General features: G+C 43.7%; 1 long non-coding RNA gene across 4 annotated transcripts in view; it reads right to left on the bottom strand.

Moving 5' to 3' along the window:
• LOC309604869 overlaps positions 1–26,918 on the bottom strand; it is a 241,522-nt gene that overhangs the window by 148,201 nt on the left and 66,403 nt on the right. For all 4 annotated transcript variants that reach the window (XR_014231101.1, XR_014231102.1, XR_014231103.1 and 1 more), the window contains exon 2: positions 23,965–24,082. This is a non-coding gene — a long non-coding RNA (uncharacterized lncRNA). The remainder of the gene's footprint in view (positions 1–23,964; positions 24,083–26,918) is intronic.

Raw genomic sequence — 26,918 nt, forward strand, 5'->3', positions numbered from 1 at the left:
CATGATTTGCCATGCCTTTAAAAATGCAACTCTGGCTACAATGTGAAGACTGGATCATGAAGTGGTAAGAGAAGATGCAAGGTGACCAATTCGGAGGCCATCTAGTAGTCCCATAGTCACCGAGTACTCACACAGTGGTCCAGGTGAGAAACAGAGATGACGTGAACGAGGGTGGTAGCAATAGAGATAGAGAGAAATAAAAGGATTAGGGATATATTTTGAAGGTAGAGTTGATTATACAGAAAAAAAAAATGATGGCTGCTACCCTTGTCCATATTAGGGCAACATTGATTAATTTTTTAAAAAAATTTTTTTATTGAAGTATAGTTGATTTACAACGTTGTGTTAGTTTCAGGTATACAGCAAAGTGATTCAGTTCACACACACACACACACACACACATATATATTCTTTTTCAGATTCTTTTCCTTTATAGATTATTAGAAGATATTGAGTATAGTTCTAGGGGAACATCGATTTAAAACAAAGCACACAAAGAGGGTTTCAGTAAGATATTAGTAAGAATTTCATGTTTATTTAGGACTAATTAGCCCTGACATATTTATATGTAGATGTTGGAATTTTCCAGGGGGACTACTTTGGGATAAAACAAGTGTCTAATTGTCTAAAGTAACCTAAAAGATGTTAATTTTAACAATAATTTCTTCCTGGGATGTAGTGATGCTTTGCTCCAGAAAGTATTCCTTCTCTTAAAAAAAAGTTTCTCAGTTTGAATTATAAGTGTGACAACAGAAAACTAATACCCTAGCTCCTTTTTGTGACTTTTCAGCAGGACTTTGCAATAGAACTAACAGCATCTTAATCCATTTTGAGAGAGTCTATCAGAATTGTTCCAAAAATATATCTCGAGTGCCTACTATAAGCATATTCCAAAAATTCTACAAAATAATATGGCTTATTGACAAATGTTTCTCCATTCAGTCCCACAGAAAAACAATCTTTGGTAAAATAAGCTACATAGCCTGAAATATGTTACATTCATTGACAATATTTTCAATGGCATAATCAGTTATACATTAACAGACATGGTATCTATTAATGCTCTCATTAGGATTCATTCAGCCGCCTCTATATAGCTCAGCCAATGTAGGGATGGACAACCCTCTAATATAGTGTAGTAATGCAGTTTCTCCACCATCCTTTAGGTGCATAAAAATCATTCTTACAGTTTGTGAGTAACTTCCGTTCTTCACAGAATTTCATTTGCCTATCCCCTTTTTTGGTTGAAATTTTAAATCAATCTTAGATCCTTTTAAATATGTGACACAAGGTTATCCACTTGAAGAGGTGAGCCTAAGGGTACCAAACGTTGCAACATACCCAAAGTATGGAGAATGTATATTAGATATAGATAACACAACAAAACCTGGGAGTGGTACTGATGACTCAGGGCATCAATATCAGATAAATTTCTAGACCTGGAACCAAGTCTGTAGACACATACTAAACAAAGTCTTCAAATGCAAAGTTTGATTATGTACTTAAAATACTAAAACTTATTATTGAAGGAAATCCCCAAAGAGGACTGTAAATTAGTATAAACTGTATAGACATTGCAGTAACAGTATATGTGTAATTTCTTAAATCCTATAATCAAAGCAAGGGTTCTTCATCAATTTGAATTATGATTCTGTATGTAGATAAACTATTCTCTGGTAGGAAACAATCAGGACCTCAGGGATATCTGTTATTCTGTGGCCTTCAGTTCCAACATTCTATCATTCTATCACCTTGCACCATGTGTTTTGAAGGTTCATCCAAAAAATACCACCCTTTCCCTCACAATAGAATGGAAAAGAAATTCCCAAATTTGCAATTTGAGACAGATGGCTCGGTTATGCAGTATGAGCACCAACGTCCTAACTAGACTGTTGATTTCATTTGTGAAATTTGTCTCTGAACAATGACTGATGGCTCTTGGATTTTTTTTTAAAAGTGCTCAATAATCCCACTAGTGTATCAAATTATCAAACGTCTTGGTCCCAGATAAAAGCAAGATCAATGAAAGATAACCATTGTTACATGCGCTTGTATCCCAGAGACCATCAGAAGCTAAACATGCTTGTGATTCAGATCTTTTATTGTATTTGCTTCAAGACAAAATGAAAGTAGTGTATCACCACATGAATTCCAGAAATGAGGCTAAAAAAATCTCCAGCAGTCTCCAAAGAAGTCATTTCAAACACAGGATGTACTAGGTTTCCAGGATGGAAGAAGCATTCAATTGCCCTTGTAGTACCTGAGAAGGAATTTACACTATCAGGACCTGCCCAAATCTCTCCTAAAAAGGTTCCCTTCTGATTGCTGGAAGATGGTGACCAGGCTTTCTGCCAGCATCACTTAATGGAGCCAAGTACTCCAAACCAAAAATAAAATATGTCATAACATCAACTCTATGAGCTCAAAACAAACAACAGTCTCTACAATGAGCCATAGCATACGTGGCATATATATTGCCTATGGTCTGTCTAGAGGCAGTGAGCACAAGGTCCCTGCCAGCTCTATCCACTTGGTGCAATAGATTTCTGACACTTTTGAAGCTGATATCCAGTAAATTGATTTCTTCTTTATATTCTTCTTTCAGTAGTCCTTTAGAGATAATGAATGCAAAATCACTGCCCTTGAAATGCCTTCATACATTCTTACTTTAGCAAGTTTTATAAATTATGTGATACAAATTCTAAAAGGATTTGGCAGACATCAGTGGGTCTTGGGTTTCATCAAAGCCAGTCACCGGAAATACACGCCCATTTGGTCTGGGGGGAGGGAGGAGGATTACACTGGTGTCAGAAGTCCTGAGTGGATCCATGGTGCCCCTGCTCATTAGCTGCACAACCCTGGGACAATTCTCCAAACTTTCCATGCCTCGGGTGCCCGAACTGGAAAATGAGAATAAGCACAGTCCCCCAGTCTACCTCACAAGGCTGTCAGATTACTGAAATACGATCATCCTTTTGCAAATTGTAACTTCAATTCAGGTAGCTGAATGCATGTTCCATTGATTATAAAATTGGGACAATAGGTAAAATCTCCCTAGTGGACCTCGAAATGAAACATGTCTCATCAACCTCCAGAGTCAGGAGAAAAAAAAATTCTTTTTTAAATTCAGAGAGGTATGTTTGGTAACAAAGCAAATAATAGCTGAGCACTCACTATACGTCAGGCTTCGACCCCTTTGTGCATCATCTCACGGACTCCTCCCAGGAACCTGATGAGAGATGCTCTTATTCCCATTTTACAGGAAAGATGACCGAAACTTAATGAGTCCAGTCTCTCTGCCCATGGTCACCTCCCCAGTAGGCAGCTGAGCCGGCATTCAAACCCTGCCTACTGTGACTGTAAGATCCATGCTCTCGACCACTCTGGAGCCGATCGCCTACAGAGCTGCAGATTCATGAATGCAGCCCCTCAGTCTACCCTCCACCCACCCCACCCTCCCGCATCTGCTCAGCGGTTGTCTCCAGCTCTGCACTTTTACTCCTGTTCTTCTCCCTTCCTGAATCAGTCCCCTCTGCTTCACCGAATCGTCTGCCTCCTGTCTGGCTCACCGGAAGCCCTGCCTTTGACGTATGTCTCTCTAACGAGATTCTATTTCATACTGATCGCTCTCTACTGTCGCATCCATTGGTCAGTCATGTCTTAGAACCATAATATACTGCTTGGCTTTCTTGTGAAGGCACAGAATACATAAATGCATCTCTTCTCTCTCCCCACCAGTGCCCAAGACAGTAGGAGGTCAACAGAAAACTTCTCAAATAATTACTGGGAGACATTAACAAAACCTGCCCTACTTGAGTCTAGCCTAGCTATCCCATTCCTGGTACTCTTCCACGGCAAACAGCACGCACAGACGCTACGCCGTGGGCTGGTGAGCAAGACGGGGTCCCTCCCTTCCCAAATCTGCTCAGTTTATCAAGGAAGGCAGACAAAGAAGCAACTGTGTTAGGTTAAGAGGAGCACAGGTACCACAGAAGCACAAAGCAGCAGCAGCTACCCTGACCTACGGGGCGATGAGGCAGTTATTTGGGGAGTTTGGTGCCTAGCGTGAAGTTTTAAGAACTGTATAATAGTGACTATCAACAAGTATTGAATGGAACACCCCACTTAATGCTCTCACTCCCTCTGTGGAGCAGAGGCTCTCATTATTCCATTCTACGGATAAGAGAACGGGGGCCGACGGAGGAGAATTTGCCCCAAGTTACTCGTAAATGGTAAGAGGAAGACCAGACCCAGGCTGCCTGGCTCTCAGAGACCACACCTTTCACCAGTATCCTGTCCTTCCTCTCAAGTAGATGAGTCGTTGAAAAGGGAGTGAAAGAATGGTCCAGTCGAAGGCCCCGTGGATATTAAGGACTTGTGCGGAGTTCAAGCAGGCTATGTAGATAAATTGAAGGAGTTTAATCTGGGCTCTAAAGTGCCAGGCGAGGCTCTTGTTACTCTGAGATGGACTTTTCCCAGCTGGGGTGCAGGATAGTGACTGAGCCCTGGGGCAGCCAGCCTATCCGTGAAGGGAGCTTGTAGTTCTGCTACACAGAAGCCTTTGGTGTGCTGGGTCCCCAGGGACTGTGCTCTACTGTCTCCCCTGCCCACCTGCCCCAGGGGCCGGGGGGGGGGGTCCTCCCCGCAAGCAGACTGTCCCTGAAACACCAGCCTGCCCCCACCCCATGAAATCAGAGGACCCTGAAAGATCCCAAGGGCTATTTTAATTTATCCCTCTGCTTCCAGACAGGATTCTTCTATACTGTCAGACTCTTAAGAAGATTCCCTGACTCACGGTCTCCCATTTCCATGTCAAATGGCCCTGTCCGTGAAGACACGCTTACTTAGGTCTGATATAAACCCTTCATGCTAACAAGGCCTGAATCCCCAGCTCTGCATTCTTGCGTGGTAGAACAATAGGTCATCTCTGAGGAGACTACTTAAAACACTTGTGACATAGCCACACTTGGACTGTGGAGTCAGGATTTACCTCCCAGCTCTAGCACTTGGGAGCTACGTGACATTAGGTCAATTCCTCAACCTTGCAGAGATTCAGCTTCCCACCTGTAAAATGGGCACAATAACAGGGCCAACACATAAATTTGTTTTGAGGATTAAATAGAGTTAAAAGGCTTAACACAGTGCCTAGCTCATCATAAATGCTTATCAAAATTTAGCTTAAAAAAGAAAATGAAAAACTAATTTCACCTGGATGTTGGGTTAATTTGTACACAATATAGGGACACACGAATCTCTGGTCAACTTTTCCAGGGTGAACAAAAAAAAAAATCAAATGCCTAAAAATAGTAACTACACTTTTAGTCTTCTTATTTTCCACCGGTATGCAGGAGAGTAGAAATCCACTTCTAAATGGCAGCTATATATCAGTTATAAAACTGTTAAGTAAATCCAGGAAGGCAAAAAGACAAGACGGCAGAGACAGGAACCATCCAGCAGTTGCCATGACAACGAGGCAGGTTACCTGGACAAAAATTTTGGAAATCTCTTAAAAGAATAACCAGAGATGTTTCTGTCTATTTTGGGAAGGACAAAGTCTTCCTTTATCCTCCGCTAAAGACAAACATCCACTTGTTTGTTGAATATCTCCCAATTAACGCAAGGCAAGATCTGAGAGGAGTCAGGATGTGGTGCGCAGGCAGGTGGCGGGATGGAGAGGGACTTGGCAGGGAGCTGTAAGGTAAAGGCAGTATCAGTGGAAAATGCAAGATCAAACTGCCCAGGGATCCCCATTGTTTCATTTAAAATGCTCAAGGAGCATTCATTAAAAAGCGTCATTCTCACGCATGAAGACCCCCAATTGCTGCAGATTACGCTTACAAGAAATTGAATTCTTAACCAATAACACATTTTTATGAACAGTACTGACACGAAGAACGTGATTAAAAACTCCGGTGGGCAAGGCTTTCTCTGAAAGTCATTTTCAATATGTAAAGAAATAAAGAGCTTCTGATTCATTACAGGTGCCCTCTCTCCGGCTCCTTGGGTGTTAGACATGGGTCGTGTGTGCCTGTGTGTTTGTGTTTCCCTCCTACAATCTGCAGTTTACACTTAATGTAATAATCTTGCACACCTCGCTCTCATTTTTCAGTTAATCGATAGTATTTTTAAAGCAACAAATAGGGGCTATTTGTAATAGTATTCCTTTAATTGCATATTTTTCAAACATGAGACTATTAAAGTAGCTGCCCATGAAAGCGGTCATTCAATTCTCGTCCGAGGTGCCCCTTCATTCTGAAAGGGCCTCCCTCATCAAACTCAATAGCATCTCTTGGCTGCCTGAGAAAAACCACTGGAGGGAAAAAAAAAGAAAGAAAGAAACCTATTTTCCAGATCAAAGTAATCCCTGCTCCATTGCCATGGCTCCAGACGTCTCTTTCTTCTTTTCATTGACCAGACAAGGTTCTTCTCAGCAAACCTCCTTCAATTTTTTTTTTTTTTTTTTTGCCTGAATTTGTTTTCTCGTTGGGAAAAGTGGTCATTAAAGTATTAGTTTAGGTTGATTGGTTCTTCAGTGGCAGAAGAGGCTTCTGAGGCTTTGTTATCTTTGACATGATCTCCAAACAGTGGCCCGATTATTATACAATATAGAAATAATAACTCAAGGCAGCAGCCTTCTCTTTGGAAACCCACACGGGGTGCCGGGTATATGATGATGCAGCTCACCTGCCGGTATATTCATGGGTGCTTTCAGGACCTGAGTGGCCGGCTGTATCCCTGGCCGCGGTTCCGGACTTGCCCTCCCCACCCTGGCCCTCGAGCCCCACTCCTGCGGCCCCGAGTTCTCCCCAAGTCATCGAGGCTGCAGAGCACTTGCCCCTATTTATATCGAGCAGCGGTGCATTCACTAAGAAGAATGCGGACAGGGAGGGGGCCGGCTTTGATGTCTCCAGGGGCAGGAAATCACTCGGATGATTCCTCCAGGGCCACTTGGCAGCAGGTAGAGGGCGTGACAGCTGGTGGGAAGGTCGGTGACTGGGATGTGACCACTGGACCATAGCGGGGAACTGCGCTGCCCTTGCAAACAGAAAAGTTTATTCCTATAGTCTGGTGGGGGTAGGGATGGATGAGGGAAAAAGATTACAGGGCCTGGCACCTACCACCTGGGAAAAAGAGAATTCAAAATTATCTGACAGTGGCACGTCGGAAGCTTTCATTCCTTTTCAAGACCAGTTGGCCCAAGTCTTCAAGTCAGTCTAACAAGAATGCATGACTGTCAATACCTAAAAGGTGGGATGCTTGGTGGTTAATCCATGGAGCTTGACTCTAGACTTGAAGCCTCTCTTTACCCATCTGTTAAAATCGTTTATAAGAGGTTTACTGTGAGAAATAATACTTATACATACTCACTAGGTGCAAAACACTGTACATAACACTTGACATGCATTACCTTATTTCCTATTCACAACAACTCCATGGAACATTTACTATTAAATGCCCCTTTTTCTTATAAGGAAACAGGCACAGAGAGTTGAAGTAAGTTATCCAGAGTCATGCAGCTGGTGAGGAAGCCAAGGTTCAAATCCAATCCGTCCAAGCTCTAGAGCGCCGTTAGCCACCACTTAGGAATTAAATGGAATAACATATAAAGTATTGATTCTGGTACCAGACACTGAGCAATATTACTGATCGTTCATTTTACTTTGCCGACATTATTATTAAACTCCCTCTGTTGCTCTGTCCAAATGAAAACGAGTATGCAACGATGCTTCAAGAAGGGAAAGGGCTTTATGAAAGCAAACAAGTAAAAAATCATTATGATAACTTGACCTGGCGCACAGGAAAATTAACGATATTTCTTGATCCGAAAGTTCCCTGGAGAAAATTGTGCTTAACAGGACTCTCTGGGGGAATAAACAGAAGGAAGGGGTATGGGAACGGGGGCTCGTGTCTAGCGGTAGCTCAGCCAAGGGGTGTGGCGGAAAGGTCCAGAGACACTGGTATCCTGACTGCCGTAGCTGGGTGGGAGTGGAGATGTGGGTGATGTTTCAGGGGTAGCCAGAGACAGGGGGAAGGAGCGCTGACAGGACAGCCCAGAGAGCCAACTGCAGAACGCCTGACCATGTGCCCACTGCCCTTCATGCTCAGAAAATACACACTCCTAGGGACTAAATCTTCCCCTACTCCTACCTGAAGCCCCCAAGGAATCAAGTGCTACTGCCATCTGCAAATTCTTAGGGAGACTCAGAATGCTTCATTAAAAACCCTCCTTCATTTCTTTATCGGATTAGTATTTACTGAGAACTTTCTACGTTCTGAGCACAGCTAGGCACAAAGGAAATGAACCAGGTTGATAGGTCCCTGACCTGTAACAGGAGTAAGTCATCTAGACTGCAGAGGCCAGGGTGCTCTGTCGTTTAACGGGGAGGTGTCATGAGTGCTGGGAGTGGGCTGGGCAGACCAGGGGTGACCAGTTCTGACCTGAAGGTAGGAGGAGGTAGGGTGGTGGAAGGGGGTGGGACCCAGGAAGTCTTTTCAGAGGAGCTGCTGGTTAGGGGGGAGGAGGAGGGATCCTGTCACTAAGGTCCTTCAAGCTGAATTCGCTTCTGTCAAACCTTCTGGCCTGGGGAATTCCCTGGCGGTCCAGTGGTTAGGACTCCGCGCTTTCACTACCAATGGCGCAGGTTTGATCCCTGGTCAGGGAACTAAGATCCTGCAAGCTGTTCAGTGCAGCCAAAATAAAAAAAAAAAAATTTAAAGTATTAAAAAATAAAATTAAAGTGTTAAAAAAAAAAAAGAAAACTTTTGGCCTGTTACGTGTAAGAGTAAGAAACATTTGAACACAGGGCTGCCTCAGACGCTACAGAGGACACATGAAAGAAGTAGAAGGCAGTATCCCTTGCCCTCAGAACGTAAAATGTGACAGTGAATCCAAAGAAGCATCGGTAAAATAATTAGAAAACCCAGGTGAATGCAAGGCAATGCAATTCCAACTTTGGCTTTGTAACTTTGTAAAATGCCGTAATTCTCGAACTCCACATAGCAACCCAGAGTGGGTATTCACCACGGAGCAATGTTTGACGGCTCTGGACCGTTAGGAGGAGGATGAGGAACATTCCTGAATGTGTCAATCAGCTGGCACTTAGGGAACACCTACTAAGAGCACAGTAGTTAAGAGCCATCACTCTCCACCACAGACCAGCTCCACCACAAGCCGTGTGAACTTGGGCAGGCCCCCTAACCTCTCAGAGAAAGTGCTACCTCACCTGCAAAATGGAGATAAAATGGCATCTATTTCTAGGGTCGAAGTGAGGATGAAATGAGGTAAAGCAAGAAAAGGATTGGGTCAAAGTCTGCCAAGAGTAAGCTCTCGGTGGTAATAATGAACTTATGGAATGTTGATTACTTATAATTAATTGTTTATTTTTAAATAAATGTGTACAAGAAATATTAATATCGTTCATGAGCTGGGTGCTATGGTGGATGTAAATGCAGATAATTAACACTTTTAGATTCTTACCATGTGCCTGTCACTGTTCTGGGCACTTCGTATGTGTTAACTCATTTGATCCTCACAACATTATTGTCAGAAAGGTCTTATTACCCTCGTTTTACAGGTAAGGAGACAAGCACAGAGAGGTTAAGTACTTTCCCCAAGGTCACGCAGCAAGGCTAGGACTCAAACCCAGGCCGCTTGACTCCGACTGCACTCCCAACCACTCTGCAATGCTGCTTCTTGTCATCATGAATAAGATACAGTCCTTGAAAAGAACATTATAAAGCAAGCCGGCCTATGATAAGACCCAGGAGAAACAAAAATCATAAAACTATCGAAGAAAGAGCTGCTGAGCGCTACCAAATCCAAATGGGAAAATCAAGGAAGAGCTAGCAAGGGTGAGAAAGAGAAGTAACAGCAAAGAGAAGCAGCAGAATGCTGCATCACGGAAGCACGAGGAAAGGAAGTCTTAAAGCAAGCAGGTGAGTCACTGCTAGCTGTGTCACGCGCCACGGGGACGTAAAGGAGGGTGAGCTAGAGAACCACTAGGTGGTGGCACAGTGGGGAGTGCCAGGAAGTGAGCACGCAGATCCCATGAAGGGTGGAGGGTGAAGGCAAGTCACAAGGGATGGTCAGAGAGTGACGCTACTGAGTGCAGGCTTACCTTTCAGAAATGCTGGCAACCAAAGGCAGGCGAGAGATGGATGTGAGTTCAAAGGCGTTGTTCCCCCTTCCAGACAAGGTTGTCTCTTGTTCATGATCAGAGTGGCACTTATAAGTAGAGGAAGAATAAAGATGCAGGAGAGAGCTGTAGCCAATCTGTGAACGCGGACAGAATCTGGAGAGCTCGTGCGGCTCTGCTGGGAGCTCTAGGGTCAGCTAAGAGGAAGACGCTTCCTCCTCTGATTCAAGGAGAGGGAAGGGAAGGAAGGTGAAGATTAGGAGAAATTCGGATATGGAAAGAAGTTGAGGAGACTCACATCAATCAGATGGTTCCAACCTTCTTAGCAAGGAGGTAGGAAAGGAAGCGAGGAGGCTGCTTACCTAGGTAAGTCAGAATGGAAAATACCATTGCCCCCTTCGGGCTGCTTGGCAAACTCCTACTAATTCGTCAGGACTCAAACTGCCCCCGCTAGCCTCCGATGTGCCCAGGCAGAGTTGGGGGCTCTGTCATCTGCACTTGTTCAGTTACTCCTCTCTGATGCATCAGCCACATGATACTGTAATTATTTTTGTTTATGTCTCTCTCCCCCCTCTAGACTGAAGTCCTCCATGGTAGACACCACACTTAGTTTCTCAAACATCTAACCTAGTACAAAATGACATTCAGTAAATGTGTGTTGAACGAATAAACAAATTACTCAGTAAGTCATACATAAAAGAATTGCAATTCAGATCCAGAAAGGCTGGGGAATAGCACTTTAGAACCGGCATCCTAAATGTCTAGGTTCATTTCAGATCGAAACAGCCTGCTGTCGGGCAATCACCCTAACTGCTCTGTATCTAATAACCCAGGCTCTGAAAAACGGGAACCACAGCCCATGGAACCGTGAGCTTCATTAGTGAATGCCAGTAAAGGGCTTTTTAAGTGGCAAAGCAGATGATTACAGAAAATGCCTCTGAGGGAGAAGGATGACAAAAATGTGTCTCCAAGACAATGAAGCAGTTTCCTTCCAGGATTTCCACCACATTTCACTCTAACACAAGCAGTTACAGAGAATGCGGGGCCCTCTCAGAGGCCCTAGCACCACTAGGTCCCGAGGTTATGTGTTCACCGAGTTCAGGAACTGTTGTGAAAAGAGTTATTTGTGAGAAAGCACGAGAGTCCAGCCATGCAGCGCTTCCCAGCTCGGGGCCACTCTGCTCCCTGATTAACTTCACTTGCAGCTTTTCCTATTGTTCTGTCCTGTGGCTCCTGATTTCCACCTTAGAGCATCACCAGATCACTCAAATGCCTTGACCTTTGGAAATACACTTGTGCTCCCGGGAAGTACATGATCATTTATCACTGCCATTTACCAAGTGTTAGCTAGATAAACAGATATGTGCTAAGCCCCGGAAGCAGTCACCAGCCCATGTGCACAAGATGTGATACAATCTAGTCCAAATGAGCAAAAACAATATTGACACTGAACAATAAGATGTGTTAATATATGGGTGTGTTCTGAGGATTTAAAAAAATTTATGACTGACGTATTTTTTAGTTATTTCTAAGGCTGTAGAAATCTAAGACATAATGTACTTTAGATGGGTGGTCCTAATGCAGAGGAGCATTGCTATGGAAAAGTTTAGAGGTAGTTTAGGTAATTCTAAACATCTGTTTTATATATTATTATAATTCCCCTCTACACACATAAATAAATAAATACGCACACACGCAAACCTACCTCTAAAGTTGATTTTGCTTAAGATACATTCATAATTAGTTTGCCTCCCAGTATGCACACTCTAGGTTAGCAGTACCTGTGATAAAAACGGGTAAAGATGGTCTGGGATTTTAATTGTCACAGTTAATCACAAGGTATCTATACACTGGAGAACAGATCAGAGTTGTAAAGAATAGGAGGAGGAAAAAAATGGGATTAGAAGGGAGGAAAAGAACATAAAGCAGAAAGACGGATAAGAAGCAGAAAGTATTAGGAGTTTAGTAGTAGTGGGTTTCAGTCAGTGGTCCCAATTCCTTCCCACAGTGATCATCAATCCTTATTCAAACACTGCCAGAGTAGGGGCATTTCAGGTGTGAGGAGGGATTTAAATGACTATATACCTGATACTGAAGATGCTTTGATTTTCTAAAACTGCAGGCTGCTTTCTTATTAACAAAGCAGTTAACAGTCAGCAGTTACTCGCCAACATTAAATGCAGAATATTTGCTACTACCATGATTAAAACTCTGGTTGGGATCTACATTAGCTAGTTGATCTTCATGTTAGCCACTCAGAGCTCTTTTGAAACTTATAATTAGTTGGGAGACAGTCAAAATGATGGCATTTTCTTATTACTGATATAACTTTGGGGTCCACACAGAGGCTGAATGGCCTTTAGTCAAGGGTACTGTATGTGGAAGCCTTTCAGTTGTTGGAAAGTTAGAGCCAAAGACTTCAAATACGACCTCTAACTGGAAAGTTGTATGATTCAATGACCTCAAAAGAAGATCACCATGGTTATTCTATGATATGGACATCACTGGGACCTCCCATCCCTGCTGGAAAGCCCTCTTGTTCATTACATGGGAGAAACTGCTGAAAATGGTCAATTCTACTCTCACTCAAACACTTTGCAGTGTTCCTTTATGCTGCCTGGGCCCCAAGGGCCTAGCTATGTGCCTTGAGGATAAACGACCCTGGCCCCAGCTCATCACTCAGACACACCTGTCTGTAGTGGGTCTTAGCTTGTGTCCTTTTCTGGCCAAAGTCAATGTAGACATTTTAGAGCTCGGCACATCTTAGACATTTGGGGTCACCTCTCCCATCAACAACCAAACAGAGAACATAAAGCTCCATGAAAAAGAGTAAACTGTTTAACCAATACATCATCAGTGTTACAGATATAAATTAGAAGAGTTGGGAGGCACCTGGCTTTTTTGAGGTCTAGAACTTCACTGAAGTCCGAGCACTGAACCTGAAGAGATTCAAGTCCAGAGAAAATAAAGAATAGGGTGAAAGGAAGACCAGTGCTTAGAGAAAAAGTGGAGGGGAGCAGACAGGCTACATCATGATTAAAACTTCCATAATGCAACTAATCAAATGTGGGGTATATGAAAAGCAACCATAATGAAAAGTAGAAACACTCGGTGTGTACCCTTAGAATCCAAGACCTCTAGAAAAATATGATACGTTTATACATTTATAGATTTATAGATACACAGGCTCAGGCTGCTAAGTGACTGACTTTTATTTTATTTTTTAGAGAAGCAGAAAATAAAGTGATCATTTTAGGGAAGCCTGTGTTTATTATTTTTTGTCTACGACTTTCATTTTTTTATTTTATTAAAATACTGACTATTTTAGAGTGAAGGAGAAGCAAAGCCACAACCAAAACTTAAGCGCCAATTTCTGAAAACCAAGTTAAACTATGAAATTCTCCTCTTTTTTTCCTTAAAAAGCTCTCAAAGAGAGAAAACTAATCTCTTATATGGCAAAATGTATAAAAATGCACAGTATTCATAGATAAGGGGTTTTGATCCAATTATCCAAATAACTGCCTCTGTTTCTCCTGCCTGTTTATGCATTTAAATTCATGTTTTGTCAATTATTTCATGCTTGTTGGTTGTGTCTCCCAAACCAATCTCCAAACACTTGAAGGCTTTTCTTTTATCCATCTTAATCCCTTGCCATGCCTACTATGGTTGGCGAGCATCCCAAAGAGTCACCAAAATGCTTCACACAAACCCAACTTCTGCTTTTCCTTAGGTACGACAGATTAGTTGAACAGTGCTTCATGTAAGTGTCATTAGGGAAATTCTCCATTTGAAATCATTACTCTGTACCTTCTTTCATTTGTATTGAAGTCATTATAACTTTTCAAAGCATTTTTAGTGACCATTGCATTTGTTTCCTGAGCATACCTCAAAGAACATTACAACCACAAATCTGATGACAATCACCTCACCCACCAATGAAAGTTATGTCCAGAGTCTTGGAGCCTTTTGGTAAACTGATAACTGGTCATTCTCACTCCAGGCAAGTAGGTGTCCATTACAATTCACCTGGCTAGAACACAGTGGCAGTCAGCACTCAAGACAGACAGTGCTCAAGTGACAAGTTATATCAACTCCAACTGTAGAAGAATCCAGAAGGTCAAAATACAGGCCTCCTTAATCCTTGTAACGTTGAGAGAAGAGGTCAGTGTCCTTCAATGACCCCCTCAAGTAATGTGTCCACCGTGTGTTTGGCTTCCTCCCATCCTGACATTTCCTCATAATTTAACATTCCTGCTAAGGCAGAAACGAAAGCTGAATGTTTCACTGGAGCTAGGTCATGCTGACACTGATAGCAACTGACAGGAGATCAAAAGAAACCAAAGATACCACATTGAAAATGTCTCATCAAGGTCACCCACTCGTGGTAAGGCAAGTGGAGAGTGAGGGAGAAATACAGGCTTATCACTTGAGAATCAACAGAGACAACTACATTATCTAATTATTCCTCTTCACTCCCATCTCCTCTAGCCTCCCACTCCTATACACATGCTATTAAGCAAGTCCAGTATTTTACAATTACTATAGGGTACGTCTCCTTGGCAATCCAAGGTACCACTGTGGTGAAGGCACCGCCACCAACCTCCCCAGTCCTGCCAAGCAGAAGCACGCTCTCCCCGTGGCACTCAGTTCACTCCTTTACTACCGTATGACTTTCTCCCCACAAGTTGTGAGCCCTTCGTGTGTTTGAAGCACACCTTCCTCTTCTTTCTATCTACCTGCATAGTGACAGAGCAAGCCAGCTACCTACTAAAGTTCATGATTCTCCTGCTCTTACAGAGTTGCTGCTGAGAAGCTTCTACCACGCCATGGACTAGGTTTTTCAGGTCCATTTACACCTAGGGGTGGCCATGTGACTAGTTTTAGCCAATGGAAAATGAGCAGAAGTGAAGTATGTCCCTTCAAGGTGTTTACAACACACCACATCTCCATGTTCTCTTCCGCCTGCTGCTAGCTAGATGCAGAGGTTAACAGGGCTCAGCAGCTGGCGGAGCTAAGTGATGGAAAGAACTGGGTCTCTGGATCACTGCACTGAAGAAAGCTACTACTGACTAGAAACAATGTACTGGATTATTACAAGAGAAAGAACTATACTTCCATTTTTTTTTTAATTAATTAATTTATTTATTTATCATTTATGGCTGTGTTGGGTCTTCGTTTCTGTGCGAGGGCTTTCTTTAGTTGCAGCAAGTGGGGGCCCCTCGTCATCGCGGTGCGCGGGCCTCTCACTGTCGCGGCCTCTCTTGTTGCGGAGCACAGGCTCCAGATGCGCAGGCTCAGTAGTTGTGGCTCACGGGCCCAGTTGCTCCACGGCATGTGGGATCTTCCCAGACCAGGGCTCGAACCCGTGTCCCCTGCATTAGCAGGCAGATTCTCAACCACTGCGCCACCAGGGAAGCCCTATACTTCCATTTTTTAAAAAAATCTTTATATATTTTTGGGTTGTCACTGGAGTGTACCCTAACTAATACATGAGCCTAACACAGTGGTATACATAGACATTCAAAAGATGGTGAATAACTGAATAGGGCATTCACCCATTTGCCTATGAAAGAACCTGATTACTTTGTACTTTTCCAGGAAAGATTAATTATGGATTGCATCTCATGCAATTATATCCAATAATTGTTGTTATGGAAATCATCTCAGAATGCTATATGAAACAGACTGATGTTAGTAGAACTTTATTTAATCTTATAGTTGTTTCTTCAGATTCATAGCTACATATTTAAATTTTGTTGCTGTGGGAGAATGTTGAGGTTGTCATGGCAACAGGTTAAAGCAACAGAGTGTATGTGATGTACTGGGATGCTTGGTGCTAGCCATGCCAGCAAAAACATAAAATAATTATATTATACAGAAAGAACTGTACTAAAGGTAATGGTGTGATAGTCAACTATGTGTCTTTCACCTCCTAGGAACCGTAATTTAACACACTGATTTGTTAACAATTTTGATAATATTGCCAGTCCTGGAAGGAAATGAAGTTTAGACTAAGGATGAGATTATTGGTAGAGGATCATCACTCAATTTCCAGCTGCCTAGAAAAATACACATGCACACACACATATACACACACACACAGGAAAAGAGAGAGGGAGAGAGGGAGAGAGACAGAAAGGGGCCGGGGAGAAAGAGAGAGAAAGAAATGGACAGAGAGAGGAGATTGGGCCTACACAAGTTAAAATCTGATAAAGTTGATGAATTGAGGGGACCATAAATTTAAAGCAAGCAATCAAATTAAACCCCTTCTGAGCAGAGGTTCTTGAGAAAATTTAAGTAATTACCCCAACTCCCTGATTTACTTCACCATGCTGGCAGAGCCTTTATTGATCCCTTCTCTGTGGACCAGGGGCCTATTTCTCTGCAATATATTTGCTACTGATTTAAGTTATCATCATTCTCTTATGAAAATTAAACGCTTCAAGCAGGGCTATTCTATCTCCCCCAGGGTTATTACTCTTCTCTCTGAGGGACCTCAAGGCTTCAAACTGTCCAGAAGCAGTAATCGTGAGACAGCACAAACGGCAGGTGTCCTGGGTTATCATGCAGGATCCAGAATAAAAGAGAAAAGAAATGGGCTTGAGTTCACGGGCTGTGGCATGCTGGAGCAGGGCAGTGTGATGGGCCAGAGAGATTTGGGGAGACTAATATTTTTAGCTGTTCTTTGGATGGGTCATATAAAACAGTAAAGAAACAATTCCCCTGACTTCTTTTCTCACTAAACCCCTAGAGATAATTCAGGAAAACTTTCAACTCTAAGAAAAAAGAAAGAAGATGGCGTCCTTACTTTTAGTCTTTATTCCCCTTTCCTTCTCATCTCATGCTATCATTTCCATTTATATGTGCTCATTAAATAATGTCTTCTCCAGGACCCTCCTAGTTTTATTCAGAAACTATATTGGCCAATTTCCTAGAGAAGAAACCCAAGCTTTGAGAGTCCTTCCCACCCTGGGACAGGCTGATGCATCCAGGAAAGAGATTCTGACCCCGAGAGAAGTCGCTACTATATTGAGAGGCGTGACACAAAGGATGCAGACTCTGGACCCCACCTGCAATGGCACAACCCATTTCAATGCAGAACGAAAAAGGCCCATGCAAACATAAAGAGGAACTGAATTCAATCACAATGCCAGACGGTCTCGGGCGGCCCCTCCACTGCTCCTGGTGCAAACCAGGGTCAAAGACATCTGACGTGGCTCAGTAGAAAGAGGAGATCAATAATGCTAAAGAGAAGCATCTGCAGTAAGAAGCAAATCATTGCAAATTTAAATAAAATGTCCTCCACGGGCAGGACTCCTGATGGAAGCCCTACATCTGCCATGTCGACCTTGTCACTGGGACTCCCCCCCCACTCCTTGCGGGGAGAGAATGAGGGAGAGGCAAGGAAAGAAAAAGCAGGAGCCGGGGATGGTTACCGTATTGTGTTGTCTTCAACCGAGAAGCCCCAAAGAGTGCAGTGCCCATCTGTCCAATCCAAGGAGAAAACACTGATAATGTGAACTATTTTTAGAATGACGGGGATAAACTACACGTCAGTCTCAGAAGAGACTGGGATGTAGCTAAATGAGGTTACTAACAGTAGGATAAACAGAAAGCAAATTTCATTTAATGACTTAAATGTATTGAGAACTTATTACATGAGCCAGATACATCTGACTAATAAGGAAACTAAAGCTCAAAGATTGTAAGCAGTGAGTCAAGGACTCATACCAAGGTCTGCCTCGCTATAAAGTCAGACAGTAATCTCAACCCCAGTGTTAAGGACTCATCTGCAAATACAACATGTTTCGAGGCCATTCTCTTCCTCATGTTCTTCATCGTGTCAGGGTTACTGGCGCACACTTGGCCTGTCTGGATTCACAGGAACAAGAACAAATACCTCTGAAGGCGAGTGAGATACTTAGGCAGAGAGTGGAGGCATAAAATAATGGATTATACAGAAATGTAGAAAGCAAGGAGATTTCAGCCTAGTACTACACCATTTGCTTCCCTTGACTGAGTCTGCTTAGAGAAAATTGGGTTGTTGAGTTAAAGCAATAAACTGGTAAATTCTACTGTACTGTGGGTTACTCAGACCTCGACATCTTTGTTGTCATTTGCTGTTGTTCAATATATGGCCAATCATTGTGAGGACCTACATGGACGGAAGCAGGAATAACGTAGGAGCCAGAGAGCTGACTGCCAGGATATAAATTCCACATCAGGAACACATTTCCCAGGGCCCTTCTGCCAAGGGAAATGGTCTTGAGTCTCCCCAGCCCTCTTGACCCATTTCACAGATGCTACCCAAATAGTAAAATGGAAAACTTCTAAGTGAAAACTACCCATTTTGTCTTACTTGTGGTTAAATATTAACTTTCTGCTTTATGAAGAAAACTAGCATTTACTGAGCAGGTACAGTGCACATTCCCTGCACTAGGTGACTGATACACACGCTATCTCACTGACTTTTCACAACGACCTTTTGAGGCACTACGTGCCTACCTAGCAGCTGATGGAACTGAAGGCTACAGCGATGGACTTGCCTAGAGCCAGGGCCTACGGGTTGCATGGGGGTTCAAGCCAATGTTCTTAAGACTTTCAAAATCAGTACTCTTTCCTTCTATGCTCTTGCTCGGTCCCCTTTAATGATGTATGCCCTTGCCACGCCTCTGGGTCATCCTTCTAAACTTTAAAAGTCATAGGTCAATAGAGCACAAGGTATATTATTATTGAGCTGAAAAAAATCATACTGAAGTAAATGTGCATCCAAGAAGCAAACACCTTGCCTAAACTCCTAAACTAAGTGGGCTGCCACTCCTTTCTCTCTTTCATCTAAAATTGAAATATACAAGAATCATTCCAATTACTTGAAGGTTTGGGTTAGCTGACTCCACATTTCCAGAGACTTAGCGAGAAGCTTTTCATGTCCAAAGAACTTTTCGTGGATAATGGCTATTTGCTCATCTCAGATGAGCAGATGTAATGCATTCACGATTGTTCCACCCCTGGGAAACACAGAGTGAAAGGGAAAGAGCAGGGACCCGGGAGCCATCCAGATCTGAACGAGAACCATGACTTCACCACTGGGTGAAGTTGAGCAAGTCTTTTCCCTCCTCTGTACCTCAGTCTCTTCATCTTTAAAATCAGAATGATGCTACCAACCTCAAAGTGGTGCTGTGAGGACCAACTGAGATGACCTACACAAAAAGCCTGGCACGTACACATACCCACTCAAACTAGAAGCTAAAATTTTAAACTTTTAGAAACTAAAAGCTCAGTTTCTTTCTCAATCCCTTCTGAGATAGCTGTTTATTGATACAGCTGTCTACTGTGCTTGAATAAGGTGGGGTGAGGGCATGCACAGTGCCCACTGCTGGTCCAGGGGAGAGTCCATCTTGGGAGGAAAGGAAGTAGCCATTGTTTTGATTCTCACTTTCCGCAATTTTCATTGGGAAAAGAGGGAGGAGAGACCCTCTAACTCCCACAGCTAAACAGAAATGACTTTTGAATTCTCTGCCGTTTTAATATGATCAGCGTTACTATTACGTTCCGGGGATGAAACACAGGGAAAGCTGACAGTGTATCTTTCCTGGATGCCCAAGCAGCTCATAATCAGACATCTTTATTTACTGAGCACCTATTACGTGTTCACAGCTCAGCAGCCCAGAAACTAATTCACATCAGCTTCGCCCCAGTGGGATAAAGTTTGAGCCATGCATGATAAAGCTTGAATTAAATGCCTTTTTAGAAGGAAGGAACAAGCAAGCTGCCTCAGAAAGAAGGAAAAGGGCACCAGACCCCATTCGGGGAGGGACGTCTCAACCTCCCCTCAAAGGAAGTCTTCTGTGTGGACCCAGGTGCTGCTGAGGGGGGCCTGGTGGGTCGGCGGGGGATAAAAGGCTCTCTGGAGGCCCTCTGACCCCAGCTGTCCCGCGGGAAACGAGCGAGGAGGCTGCTGGCTGGCAGACAGGCAGGTGTGCCCTTAAGAAGCCAGGGAGATTAGCTGGGGCTTATCCAAACCTCCGCAGGAAGCAAATCTCCCCTGGCTTCTCAGGAGACCCCAGCACTCCTCTGGCGTCAAATAAGCCAGACGCAGAATGGACGTCAACTTGGCCTTTTGTGAACCCAGGGCCCCAGCGTGGAAATCTGGACACGATCACACTTACCAGGGCCCCCAAGGAAAATGAGGATTTGAAGAATATGTTTAGAAAAAGGAAGAGGGAGGAAAAGCAATGACGGCAAGGCAGGAGCACGGGTAGACGCACCTTACTTGTGCTTGCATCTCTGTATTGGGGATCATTTTTGCCCCAGCCCCCAAATTTAACCAAAAGTTACTTCATTTGCTTGAAAATATGGCTTCTGGGGAAAACAGGTGGTATCCGCTCTTCAGCAAAGGTAAAGGCCAGAAGACTCAAAGGCTGAGAGAGCTCCCCTTCTCAGGAGCCCGAAGGGAGGCAAATTAGCACTGTGGGCAGAGGAAGGAGGGGGAGACGGGGCCCCCATTCGTGCAGAACACACTGACTTTATACTCTATGTCCAGGTCTGATGATGTGGGGAAGGCACTGGCTTTAGACCCACATCATTGAGATGTGCGTTGGAGTCCTGTTCCTGCTGTGTATATGCTGTATGGCTCTGAACAAGGCACTTCAACGCTCCAAGCACCAATTTTCCCATCCTAAGAGCAGTCGAACAATGGCTCCTTCATGGAGCCAACTGAGCATTAAACAAGATAATTTATATAAACATATAACACAGGACCCAGCACACAGAAGGTGCTCAGTAAACGTTAGTTTTACCCCTTCTTTCGACAACCCAATTCTCTATGCAAAACAGCAGATAAAATCCCTACACTTGTGGAAACCCATTCCCAGTGAGGGTAAGTCACATCCCCAAACCTCATTCAGATGGAAATAGTAGAGGTGCGAACTCAGATTTCCCTGATGCCCTCGCCAGGCCTTGCTGTTTGATTGGCACCGTAAAGATGACCCATTACCCAAACTCAGAAAGGTCAAATGATGGCCACAGCAGAGACAGGCCTCAGAGCCAGACACTCGTACACCTCAGGCCACCTCCTGCAGGGGTTCCCACCAGGGAGGCTGCACTTGTAACTGCCTCTCCCATGGCAGAAACCCACCCAGGAAACGTATGGGGTGTACGGGGGTTGGGGCATAGTGTGGTACTCGTGGTTTCAGCTAATAGTGTAAACAAGAGCTCTCTTATCTTTTAAGCTGGTTGTGCCTCACACATATACAGGCACAGGACAACTGGCTCTGGAATGGCTGAGATGCGGAGAAGACGTCCTTGATTCAATAACAGCAACAACTATAATAGGAATTTTGTTTTCAACTCAGCCCCTGCCCTCCCTGCCTTCACGTGTGGCATGTGCAGGAACATAACAGCACAGGTGGCACAGCGGTCTCTCTACCCAACTCTCAGGTCGTTTCTGAGGCAGGAAGGTTCTCGGGGAGAGGCCGGATGGGGGTGAATCTTGTCTTTATTTCTTCCCAGAAGTGGCTGAACTTCTACTCCTGTTTGAAATGTCCTATCAATCACCAATACCTAAACTTTCATCATTTTAGAACTAGAAGGAAACTTGTACACACTCTCATTTTATAAATGAGGAAACTAAGGGAGACACAGAGGTGTGGAATAAGTTTCCCAAGGCCAGCTAGCAATCCGGTGCCCACCCCCTCCACTGGTTGACGCAGGGTTTCAGGGACCCACATGCACGGTAGGACAACCTTGACCAGTCATTCTCATCATGATGGGGGCTCACTGTGCAGAGCTCATGAGAACGGCACTAGGGGTCAAGCGTGATGAGAACACAATTAGTGTGACAAATATTCAAATATGCCACTAAACATCCTCAGGAAAAAGTAAATAAATAAAATGCCAAAAAGCCCTTGAAACCAGTATGACATTTTTTTATTTCAGAGATTTCTTTTTGGGTCCCCAAGACAGTCTGCTATAATTATTATGGAAATGGCAAATCACTATAAACATAGTCTTTGATTTAGTCTCATCATGTCTGATAAAGTTGTTTCATTCAACTATAATTTACGGAGCACCTACTATGTGCCAGGTAGATTCTAAGTGCTAAGAATAAAAAGATGAACAGCCACAGTCTCTGTGCTCAAGAAATTCAGTGTCTAGGAAGGGGTAAAAACAAGCACTGCAGAAAATACATCAAAGACCTAAATATAAGACCGAAAACTGTAAAACTCTTAGAAGAAAATGTAGGGGAAAAGTTTCGAAACAGGATTTGGCAATGACTTCTTGGATGTAACATCAAAAGCCAAACAGAAAAAGAAAAAAAATAGATAAATTGGACTACATCAAAATTTAAAACTTCTACGCATTAAATGACACGATTAACAGAGTGAAAAGGCAACCCACTGAATGGAGAAAAATATTTACAAATTGTGTATCTGATAAGGGATCCAGAATATATAAAGAACTCCTCCAATTCAACCACAAAACAAAGAACTCGGTTCAAAAATGGGCAAAGGACTTGAATAGGCATTTCTCTAAAGACGACATACAAATGGCGGATAAGCACATGAAAGGATGCTCAAAATCACTAATCATCAGGGAAATGCAAATCAAAACTACAATGAAATATCACCTCACACCCATTAGAATGGACACTATCAAAAAACCAGGAAGTTTAAGTGTTAGAAAAGATGCGGAGAAATCAAAACTCTTGCACACTGTTGGCGGAATGTAAAACGATGCAGCCAGTGTGGGAAACAGTGTGGTGGTGCCTCCGAAACTTAAAAATAGAACTACCATTTGATTTCACAATCTCACTTCTGGGTACATGCCCAAAAGAATTGAAAATAGGGTCTTGAAGAGATACTTGTACATCTGTGCTTATGGCAGAATTTTTCACTATAACCGAAAGGTGGAAGTGATCCAAGTGTCCATCAACAGATGAATGGATGAAAAAAAATGTGATATATACATACAATGGAATATTACTGAACCTCAAGAAAGAAGGAAGTTCTGATACACGCTGCAATATGGATGAACCTTGAGGACAGTGTGCTAAGGGAAATAATCCAGTCACCAAAAAACCAAATATTATATGATTCCAGTTCTATGAAGTACTTAAAGCACCTGTCATTTACAGAGGCAGAAAGTAGAATGATAGTTGCCAGGGCAGGAGAGGGAAGAATGGGCAGTTATTGACCCACGAGTGCAGAGTTTCACTTCTGTGAGATGAAAAGAGTTCTGTGAATGGACCGTGGTGATGGTAACGTGACAATGTGACTGCAATTAATACCCCTGAGCTGAACACCTAAAAATGGTTGAGATGGTAATTTTTATACTATATGTATTTTACCAAAATTTTAAAAAATACAGGCACCGCAGTCACCATCATCAGTAAACTCATCAGGAGGTAACTTAAGTCTCTGGTGCCCCAGCTACACTGCAAGAGACCAGGCTAGGTTTAGGGTCCGACAGAAACCACTCACAAAAATGTTAAGACTCTGTGAAAGTGTGGACCACTGAGAGAAGAGGGGAGCCCGCGTCGAAGAAAGCTGGTCACCTGCAGAGTCCTGCCAAGTCTTCCTTGCAGGCCATAAGCCTCACCAGATGGTTTATAAAACCGATCACGCGAAATTTCTCCATTAACAGTCAGAAATCATTTTAAGCGCCATTGTCATAGGAGAGACATAGTGGGACAAACTAAAAAGTTCCAAATCATTAACTTTTACTCTCGACTGTTAAGAGGTTTTGCTTGGTGTTCTCACATGGGGACAGCGGATACTGAGGCGAACTTTGTAGTTATTTGTTCAGAAAATGGCTGGTAAGGACTTACCAGTTTCTTTCTAAGAGATCCTCCAGGCTCTCGGTTCCCCTTCAGTAGGGAATTTTTCCTGGAGCGCTACCGTCCTGGATAGATGAGTCCGACAGGATGTGGAAAACCAGCATCTCTACTGAGAGGGCACACGAGAAAGACAAATTACCCGAGGCAAAGGTGAAATGATTTTCCCAAAGTCCCAACATTTAAAAACTTCATGAAACTCACGGATGCCCTTAAAAAGCCACACCTCTACCCACAGCATTTACCAAGCTCCCTTTTTTGTCTCTTCTTTGGGCCAAGTGCTGTGCTGAGCTGGGGGTATAGAGAAGTAAGATGCAATCCCTGCTTCCGATAACTTGACATCCTCAGGAGTGAGAAAGCATTAAAGTATGAATAACACCATCATAATACAGGATAGATATACTGTGGTTTTGTCTGCATAAACTAAAGAAAGCACAAGCACCAGCACACCTCCCCTTGTGCCACTTTCAGATGAGAAAGGTAAAGCTCAGGGAAACAAAAGGTTAATCAAGGAGCGAGCGCCATGTCATGCGTTTTGCTTGCTGATGCGGCTGCCTCAAATTCGTGTCCCCCGGGACCCAGCATCCTTCTCCCTAGATGCCCAGTCTCTGTCTGGAGTCGGTCGGAGCGCAAAGCTGAGGCTGAGAGCACAGGATTCTCTCCCTTTCCAAGCCTGTCAGCCTCCCAGAGAGGAGACACTCCCTGTCCCTTGGTCACAGAATGTATCGCCATACCTTTGATCAGAAAGGCCAGCAGCTAGCGAGTGCAAATGGCAAATCCATCAGCACCACCATTCAAATTGCAAGGCTGGCAGCGCTGTCTTCACGAATTAAATATGACACATCACGAGGATCCCGAGGTTCGGACAGACCTCACTGCCTGACATGCTGGGTCAGCCTAATTCCCAGCCTGTTTCAGATACCCAAACAAATTATCACGCGTTCCATGATGATACCAAATTGTGTTTCTGTGTGTGTGAGTGTGTGTGTGTGTGTGTGTGTGTGTTCCAAAGCCTCCATGCAAGTTCATGGTCATCAATTAAATATTTATCAGACCCCCGCTGACCTACGAGGCAGAATCTTCATCCTCCGGCTCTGGGAGCATCAGTATCGGCTATTTTTAAAAGGCTGCTTCTCTTCTTGGTCAGTGGAACCTATTTAAACCTGAATGAAGAGCCCTCACTATCTTTTGTACTGGATCCATCTACCAGGCTGAATGAGGCTTTTAGAACCAACAAGAACCAGATGGCCCTCCAAGAGCATTTTTGAATGTTTAGATCTGAGTCATTTGTATGCGGATATCTTCACAAAATAGCAATCTGGGTAACAGGCTCCAGGCTGAGTCCAGCTTTCCAGACAGCCCATCTTTGCCCACAATTGAGAAGACAGGCACAATATTGTAGGGTTCCACAAAAATATTACAGCATTTCTCTATATGTGTAGCATCAAATACAGGAAGAGTCCCCGTCAGGCTGTCACGACAATGTTAGTTCGCCACAACCACGTCCCTTCCCAATTATTTTTCTTTTTCCCATGGCACCTACAAGTTCTCCCCTAGCATAGGCCTAAAGCCAGCTTTGTGAATCAGCCAGCAGAGGGCACTACAAAACTGGTGCAATAATCCAAATCACCACAAATTCAGAGCTGAAAAAGATTTAGACTAATCAAAATGGGCTCCAGTTTTATTATGTGCTGGGAGCTCCTAGCCAGAAAGAGGAGGATCAGGGGAGGGAAGAGATGGAACCAGAAATGCACTGGTAGATGGGCCCGCTCATCTGAGGAAGAGGGAAGGCAGCAGAGTGAGTCCAGTATCAGAAATCCAACGGGAGGGGCAAACCTAGTTCAAAAGTGGGAAGTGATCAAAATTAAGGGGGTCAACCCAGCACTGTGACTTCTCAGCATTTACCCCGGAGAAGGGAAAACTTATGTTTACACAAACACCTGTACATGGATATTTATAGCAGCTCTATTTATAACCACCCCAAACTGGGAACCATCCAAACGTCCTTCTGCCAGTGAATGGATAAACCAAATATGTTACATCCATACACTGGAAAATCACTCAGCAATTTAAAGAGGACAAATTATGGATACATACAACGACACTAATGAACCTCGAAGGTTGAGTGAAAGAAGCCATTCTCAAGACAAAGTTCCATTTGTACAACGCGTTCAACATCTCAGCACTGCCAGGGTCTGGGGGTGAGGGGAGGCGATGACTTACAAAGGAAGAGCATGAAAGAATTTTCTGCAGTTGATGTAACTGCTCTGTGCCCTGCTTTTGGTGATGATTACATGAACGTATACATGTGTTAAAATTCACAGAACTGTGCAAGCAAGTCAGTTTCACTGTAGGTTAATTAAAAAAATAAATTTTTAAAAAGAAAAAAAAATGAGCCATAAAAAAAAATCAAAGGGGTAGAACTCGAGAGGCAGGATGGGATACGTAGATAAAGAGTGAGATCTAGCAATGGTCCTTATCCAGAATGGAGGTAAAGGGCAGAGGCCCAGAAGCAGAGTTGAGCCCCCGAGGACAGCCTGCCGGGGATCAGGTGAGAAGACGGGGCTCCCCGCTGCTGATTGGTTGAGGTGGGCTTTCCGCCGAATACCAGCAGCTCAAGTTGAAGGTAACGGAGGAGCCAAGTGGACCCACACGGCGTTGACTGAGCGCAGAGGCTGCCGCTCAATGCTCCTGCAGCCCCAGGGGCTCTGTTCACCCTTAGGAGCCCACATCCATGACGATGCAGAGCCGCCCCAAGTCACGGCCCCAACCCACTCGCTGGTAAGGAGGGGCTCGTCAGCTGTGGGCAGAGGTTTAGCTGAGAGCTCCAGTGACAGACAAAAGCTAGACAGACCTAATCTAACCCTCCCGTTCACAGACAAGAAACCTGAAAGAGCGAAGTCCCCCAAATCACACAGCTCATGAGCATCCCCAGGGGTCCCCAATCC

The sequence above is a fragment of the Balaenoptera borealis genome, assembly GCF_965194805.1.
Source record: "Balaenoptera borealis genome assembly, chromosome: 11".
Taxonomy (NCBI): domain Eukaryota; kingdom Metazoa; phylum Chordata; class Mammalia; order Artiodactyla; family Balaenopteridae; genus Balaenoptera; species Balaenoptera borealis.